Consider the following 8,083-nt stretch of genomic DNA (forward strand, 5'->3'; position numbering starts at 1 on the left):
TTTCTTAAATATGGAAACCAAAACTGCACGCAGTATTCCAGGTGTGGCCTCACCAATACCCTATATAACTGCAGCAAGACTCCCCTGTTTTTATACTCCATCCCCCTTGCAATAAAAGCCAAGACTCCATTGGCCTTCCTGATCACCTGCTGCACCTGCAGACTAACTTTTTGTGTTGCATGCACCAGGACCCCCCGATCCCTTTGTACTGTAGCACTTTGCAGTTTCTCTCCATTTAGATAATAACTTGCTCTTTGATTATTTTCTGCCAAAGTGCATAACCTCACACTTTCCAACATTATATTGCATCTGCCAAATCTCTGCCCACTCACTTAGCCTGTCTATGTCCTTTTGCAGGTTTGTTATGTCCTCCTCACTCACTGCTGTCCCTCCCATTTTTGTAGCATTGGCAAACTTGGATATTTGCACTAGGTCCCTTCCTCCAAACCGTTAATATAGATTGTAAAGTGTTGGTGTCCCAGCACCGACCCCTGTGGAACACCACTACTTACTGATTGCCAGCCCGAGAATGAACCATTTATCCCAACTCTTTGTTTTCTGTTAGATAGCCAATCATCCACCCATGCCAGTATATTACCCCCAACCCCGTGATTTTTTTATCTTGATCAGTAATCTTTTGTGTGGAATCTTGTCAAATGCATTTTGGAAGTCCAAATACACTACATCTACTGGTTCCCCTTTATCCACCCTGTATGTTACATCCTCAAAGCATTCGAGCAAATTTGTCAAACATGACTTCCCCTTCGTAAAACCATGCTCACTCTGTCCTATTAAATTATGTTTATCCAAATTCTCTGTTACTGTTTCCTTAATAATGGACTCCAACATTTTGCCAACCACAGCTGTTAGGCTAACTGGTCTATAGTTTCCAGAGTTTTGTCTACTTCCCTTCTTAAATAAGGGTGTTACATTAGCAGTTTTCCAATCTACCGGGACCTTTCCTGAATCCAGGGAGTTCTGGAAAATGATCACCAATGCATCCACAATCCCTACCGCCACTTCTCTCAAGACCCTAGGATGTAGGCCATCAGGTCCGGGGGATTTATCCACCTTAAGTCCCATTATTTTACTGAGTACCATCTCCTTAGTGATTTTAATCGTGTTTAGCTCCTCGACCCCCTTTGCCCCCTGTTTGTCCAGTGTTGGGATATTTTTAGTGTCCTCTACTGTAAAGGCTGATACAAAATATTTGTTCAGCATCTTTGCCATCTCCATGATCCCCACCACTAGTTTCCCGGTCCCATGCTCTGAGGGACCAACGTTCACTTTAGCCACCCTTTTTCTTTTTATATAGCTGGAGAAACTCTTGCTATCTGTTTTTATATATTTTGCTAGTTTACTTTCATAATCTATCTTCCCTTTCTTAATTAATCTTTTAGTTATTGTTTGCTGGTTTTTAAATGCTTCCCAATCTTCTATCCTCCCACTAGATTTGGTTATTTATATGCCCTTGTTTTCAGTCGAACACTATCCTTTATTACTTTACTAAGCCACGGATGGCTGTATTTTATTTTACTCCCCTTTGTCCTCAGTGGAATATATTTATCTTGAAAGATGTGAAATATCTCCTTGAATGTAGACCACAGCTCTTGTACCGTCTTACACTTTAATCTGTTTTCCCAGTCCACTTTAGTCAATTCTACTCTCATACCTTCATAGTCTCCTTTATTTAAGCTTAGTACGCTGGTTTGAGATCCAACTCTCTCACCTTCAAACTGAGTTTGGAATTCAACCATATTATGGTCACTCATTCCAAGGGGATCCTTTACTAGGACATTTTTTATTAATCCTGTCTCATTACACAGGACCAGATCTAAGATTGCCTGCCCCCTGGTTGGTTCAGTTACAGACTGCTCAAGGAACCCGTCCCTAATACTCTATGAACTCTTCCTCAATGCTGCCATGCCCAATTTGATCGGTCCAGTCAATATGAAAGTTAAAATCCCCCATGATTATAGCTGTTCACTTATTGCAAGCCCCAACTATTTCCTGATTTATACTCCGACCAACAGAGTTGCAACTGTTAGGAGGCCTATAGACTACGCCCACTAGTGTCTTTTCCCCCTTATTGTTCCTCATCTCCACCCAAACTGTTTCACTATTCTGATCCTTTGACCCAGTATCATATCTGGCTATTGCAGTGATTCCATCCTTGATTAACATAGGAAGCCCACCTCCCTTTCATTCCTGTCTGTCCTTCCTAATTGTCAAATACCCTTGTATGTTTAGGTCCCAATCATTATTATCTTGCAGCCATGTTTCCGTAATGACCACCAGATCATACCCATGTGTAGTTATTTGCACCGTCAACTCTTCAATTTTGTTACAAATGCTGCGTGCATTCAGATAAAGAACTTTCAAATATGTTTTCTGACAATTTATTCCTGCTTTTACCCCTTTTACTACTTTACCTTTATCATTATACATTCTGTCCCTTCCTGACACGCTCTGGTTTTTAATTCCCCCACTGCTACCTTGCTCTATTGCCTTCTCCGCTGTCATTTTTATTTTTCCCTCTCTAAAAACCTCCCCCCCACTAATTAGTTTAAAGCCCCCTCTACAGCCCTAGTTATTCGATTCGCCAGGATTCTAGTCCCAGCACTGTCCAAGTGAAGTCCGTCCCAATGGAACAGCTCTCTCCTGTCCCAATACTGATGCCAGTGTCCCAGGAAGGAAAACCCATTTCTCCCACACCAATCTTTGAGCCACGCATTTAACTCACTAATTTTATTTACCCTAACCAAATTTGCACGTGGCTCAGGTAGTAATCCAGAGGTTATAACCCTTGTGGCTCAGCTTTTTAATTTGGCCCCTAGCACTCAAACTCCCTCAGCAGAACCTCCTTCCTTGTCCAATTTATGTCGTTGGTACCAACATGGACCGCGACAACTGGATCCTCCCCCTCCCACTCCAAGTTTCTCTCCAGCCCAGAGGAGATGTCCTTAACCCTGGCACCGGGCAGGCAACACAACCTTCGGGACTCTCGCTCTCGGCTGCAAAGAACTCTATCTATCCCCCTAACGATACTATCATCTACCACTACAACATTTCTTTTAACTCCCCCCACTTGAATTGCCCCCCACTTGAATTGCCCCCCGCTCCACGTTGCTGTGGCCAGGTTGCTCATCCTCCCCACAGTCCCTTTTCCCATCCTCACAGTAAGTAAGAGCCTCAAACCTGTTGGACAAGAGCAAGGGCTGCGGCTCCTCCAACACTACCTCCTGGATCCCCGTACCTGTCTCACTTCTAGTCACACCATCCTGACCCTGGCCACGGAATACATCTGAATTAATTAATTTAATTGGTGTGACTACCTCCTGATACACAGAGTCTAGGTAACTCTTCCCCTCCCTGAAGTGTCTCCGTGTTTGAAGCTCGGACTCCAGCTCTTCAACACAGAGCCGGAATTCCTCGAGCAGCCAAAACTTACTGCAAATGTGATCACCGTGAGCATCAATGGTGTCCACCGGCCCCCACATATTGCAGCAGCAACACATCACCTGATCTCCCATTCTATGTAATTAATTAAATTTATTAATATTATTTTTAAATACCCTCTGCCCCGATTCTCGATGATGAATATCGCACCTTAGAAACTATAATCCACAGAGTTTAAGCTTAAAAAAGAGAGAAATACTTACCAACCAATCAATTACCCACTTTCTGGTGACGTCACACTTGGATTACTTTTTACCTCTCTCCTTCCCTCAGAGTTCTGAGTTCGGAGACTGGTAGGCCTTACCTGGGTCTCTGGGGCCAATTATAGCCCTGCTCTGCCGCTCGAGTTTCCCACCAATGCTGAGGCCTTACCTGCTCTCTGGGGCCTTTTATGGCCCCGCTCTGCCGCTCCAGATTCCCGCCGATGCTGTGAGGCCTTACCTGGCCTCTGGTGCCTTATATAGCCCCGCTCTGCCGCTCGAGTTTCCCATCGATGCTGTGAGGCCTTACCTGGTCTCTGGGGCCTTTTATAGCCCCGCTCTGCCGCTCGAGTTTACCACCGACGCTGTGAGGCCTTACCTGGTCTCCGGGGCCTTTTATAGCCCCGCTCTGCCGCTCGAGTTTCCCGCCGACGCTGTGAGGCCTTACCTGGTCTCTGGGGCCTTTTATAACCCCGCTCTGCTGCTCGAGTTTCCCGCCGACGCTGTCCACAAAAAGCAGGAGAAATCCAATACAGCTAAGTTCTGCCCCATCAGTCTACTCTCAATCATCAGCAAAGTGATGGAAGGTGTCGACGACAGTGCTATGAAGTGGCACTTATTGACCAATAACCTGCTCACTGATGCACAGTTTGGGTTCTGCCAGGTCCACTTTCTGCAAATGCCGTGTAAGAATATCCTAAACACTCATCAATGTTCTTCTGTAAATGGTTCATCGTCAAATTAGCTGGGAATATTTAATCCACAAACTGGATGATTAATGCTACCGATTGTGAATGAGTGATAGGTAGAGAGAGATAGCCGCAGAGGGTAATAGCGAGAGATATAATTGTGTGGAGCTTGCTTAGAGAGAGAAACTAACAGAGGGAGAAAGAGAGTTATAATTGAGTAGAGTGAGTGAAACAGAGATAGACAGGCTCTGAATTTTAAATCCAGGTGGATTCGCCGCTCAGACCTGAGTTAAAATTACATTCAAATCTCAACGATATCATTGAGCCGCAACATGTATATGTTAAGAAGGACACTGTTGGCTCCGGACACGTGTCTTTGCTGCTTGCTTAGGAGAGCAGCTGAAAATGAATGATGTTGTGATCATGGTGGCTTTCGGACAGGTAGGAGTCAGGGCGCCTTTAACTGCCCTCCTGCCAGGTTTCTGCTGAGCTAGTTGGTTAAAATGACCCCCACGATAACTGAGGGAGATATAGGGAAAAGTAACAGAGTGCAGTGAGTACAGATGGACAATAACAGAGCGAGACAGAGCGTGGTCTAACTGAGTATAATGAGTGAGACAAAGTGACGTGTAAAGTTGAAAATAGAGAAAGCTGTAACTGTGTTGCAACAAGTGTAACTCGAATTACAGCACCTTCAATCACAGATTTAGACAGCGTAATACAAACTCATTCTGTCAGAGGCTGTTCAAAATCTTTTTGAAATTGGGAATAAAGGCAATCTTCCCTCCAGTTGTATTTTGACGCCAACGCACACGGACCAGAGCATTTTCTCCCATGGTGTGAAAATGTAACGCTGGGTATATTGTATTCTGTTTAACCCATAACCTTCAATTCTACATTCCACAAATCAGCAAAGCACGGGAGAAGTCTCCGATTGCCTAAGAGAGGGATCAGTGTATGGCTGGTGGAGGGGCGGTGGCAGTGATGGAGGTCGGCAATTTTGGGGTGTTCACACTGCGCCATTTAACTGCAGAATCCAGTGTGGGGCTGAAGTTTGTTTCACAGCAGATCTTCACAGTCAGCAGAGAGAAGAATTTATCACCCACCAGTCTGATGTGTGTCCATAAACAGGACTCAGATCTCACAAGGTTGTACACTGACCCAGTGATCCAGAGTCTCCGTCAGGACAGGTCCACATTTAGAGAACTAGTACCTGGGATTGGGTGTACACAATTTCAATGCTTGCAGATGAAACGAAACGTGAACAAGTGATAAACAATGGGAAAGATTTCAGACTTCAGGAGGAAATAGGCAGACTGCTGAAATGGGCAGAGCCATGGCAGATGAAACTAAACGTAAAAAAGTGTAACATGAAGCATTTTGGAAAGAGGAATGAGGGGAGACATTATATAATAAATGGTACAATTTTAAAGAGGCGCAGGAACAGGGAGACCTGGGGTGTCCATACAAAATCCTTCCAAGGCGCCAGGGCAAGCAGAAAATGCTGTTACCAATTCATGCACGATTCTTGGCTTGATAATTAGAGTCGTAGAGTAAAACATCAAGAAATGATGCAAAATATTTTCAAATCAGTGGTTAGGCCTCAACTGGAGTATTGTGTCCAACTCTGGGCACCTTACATAAGGAAGAATCTCAAAGCCTTGGTGAGGTTGCAGAAGGCTTTCACTGGAATGGTATGAGGGAGCAGGGAATTCAGTTAGGTGGAGAGAATGTCTTTCATGTTATTAGATCAGAGAAAGTTAAGGGGAAATTTGCTAGATGCTTTCAAAATCATTAATTGCTTTGATAGATTAAATAAGGGAAAAAATCCTGAGGGACAAAATTTGTCTCCACTTGGAGAGGCAAGGATTAATCAGGGATAGTCAACATGGCTTTGTCAAGGGAAGATCATGTCTGACTAATTTGATTGAATTTTTTGAGGGGGTGACTAGGTGTGTGGATGAGGGTAACGCAGTGGATGTGGTATACATGGATTTCAGTAAGGCCTTCGATAAAGTCCCGCACAGGAGACTGGTCAAGAAGGTAAGAGCCCATGGAATCCAGGGTGCCTTGGCACATTGGATACAAAACTGGCTTAGTGGCAGAAGGCAGAGGGTGATGGTCGAAGGTTGTTTTTGTGACTGGAAGCCTGTGGCCAGTGGGGTACCACAGGGATCGGTGCTGGGTCCCTTGCTGTTTGTGGTCTACATTAATGACTTGGATATGAATGTAAAGGGTATGATCAGTAAGTTCGCGGATGATACAAAAATTGGTAGGGTGGTAAATAGCGAGGAGGGTAGCCTCAGTCTGCAGGACGATATAGATGGGTTGGTCAGATGGGCGGAACAGTGGCAAATGGAATTTAACCCGGAAAAGTGCGAGGTGATGCACTTTGGGGGGACTAACAAGGCAAAGGAATACACAATGAATGGAAAGACCCTAGGCAAGACGGAGGGTCAGAGGGATCTGGGTGTGCAAGTACACAGATCCCTGAAGGCGGCGGAACAGGTGGATAAGGTGGTAAAAAAGGCATATGGGATACTTGCCTTCATTAGCCGAGGCATTGAATATAAGAGCAAGGAGGTTATGATGGAGCTGTATAAAACACTGGTTAGGCCACAGCTGGAATATTGTGTGCAGTTCTGGTCGCCACACTACAGGAAGGATGTGATCGCGTTAGAGAGGGTGCAGAGGAGGTTCACCAGGATGTTACCAGGGCTGGAGCGCTTCAGCTATGAAGAGAGACTGGGCAGGTTGGGTTTGTTTTCCTTGGAGCTGAGGAGGCTGAGGGCGGACATGATTGAGGTGTACAAAATTATGAGGGGCATAGATAGGATGGATGCTGAGGAGCTTTTTCCCTTAGTAGAGGGGTCGATAACTAGGGGGCATAGATTCAAGGTAAAGGGCGGGAGGTTTAGAGGGGATTTGAGAAAGAACTTTTTCACCCAGAGGGTGGTTGGAGTCTGGAACTCACTGCCTGAAAGGGTTGTGGAGGCAGAAACCCTCACAACATTTAAGAAGCATTTGGATGTGCACTTGAAATGCCATAGCATACAAGGCTACGGGCCAAATGCTGGAATATGGGATTAGATTAGACAGGGCTTGATGGCCGGCGCGGACACGATGGGCCGAAGGGCCTCTATCCGTGCTGTATTACTCTATGACTCTATGACACTTTCCACTGACAGGATTGCCGGTAATCAGTGGACACCGATTTAAGATAATTGGGCAAAGTGTCAGAAGGGAGTTGGGGGTATAAAAAAATTAAGGAGTGAGTTTTTATGATCTGTAATGGATTGCCTGAAACGATAGTGGATGCAGATTAATAAGTAATTTTCAAAAGTGAATTGGATAAATACAGGAAATGGAGATAGTTGCAGGGCTCGGCTGAAAGAGCAGGATTTGGGTTTACATGAATAGCCTTTTCAAAGAGACTTCACAGGCACGATGGGCAGAATTAGTTATTAAGGAGCTTAGTCATTAGAGATCTTAATGTAGCTTCACCTGAACCCTTCCTATCACCGCCCCCAATTTTTTTAGTTTAATGCCCTCTCTGCAGCCCTCATGATTCGATTCGCCAGGACGCTTTCCCAGCCCTGTTTAAGTGGAGCCAGTCCCGATGGAACAGCTCCCTCTTTCCCCAGTCATGCTGCCAGTGCCCCATGAATTTTCACCTCGTTTCCCACACCACTCTTTGAGCCACGCATTTAGCTCTCTGATCTGCTTGACCCTATG

The sequence above is a fragment of the Somniosus microcephalus genome, unplaced genomic scaffold, assembly GCF_052327205.1.
Source record: "Somniosus microcephalus isolate GS21.2 unplaced genomic scaffold, FLI_Smic_1.0 unresolved_chr4, whole genome shotgun sequence".
Taxonomy (NCBI): Eukaryota; Metazoa; Chordata; class Chondrichthyes; order Squaliformes; family Somniosidae; genus Somniosus; species Somniosus microcephalus.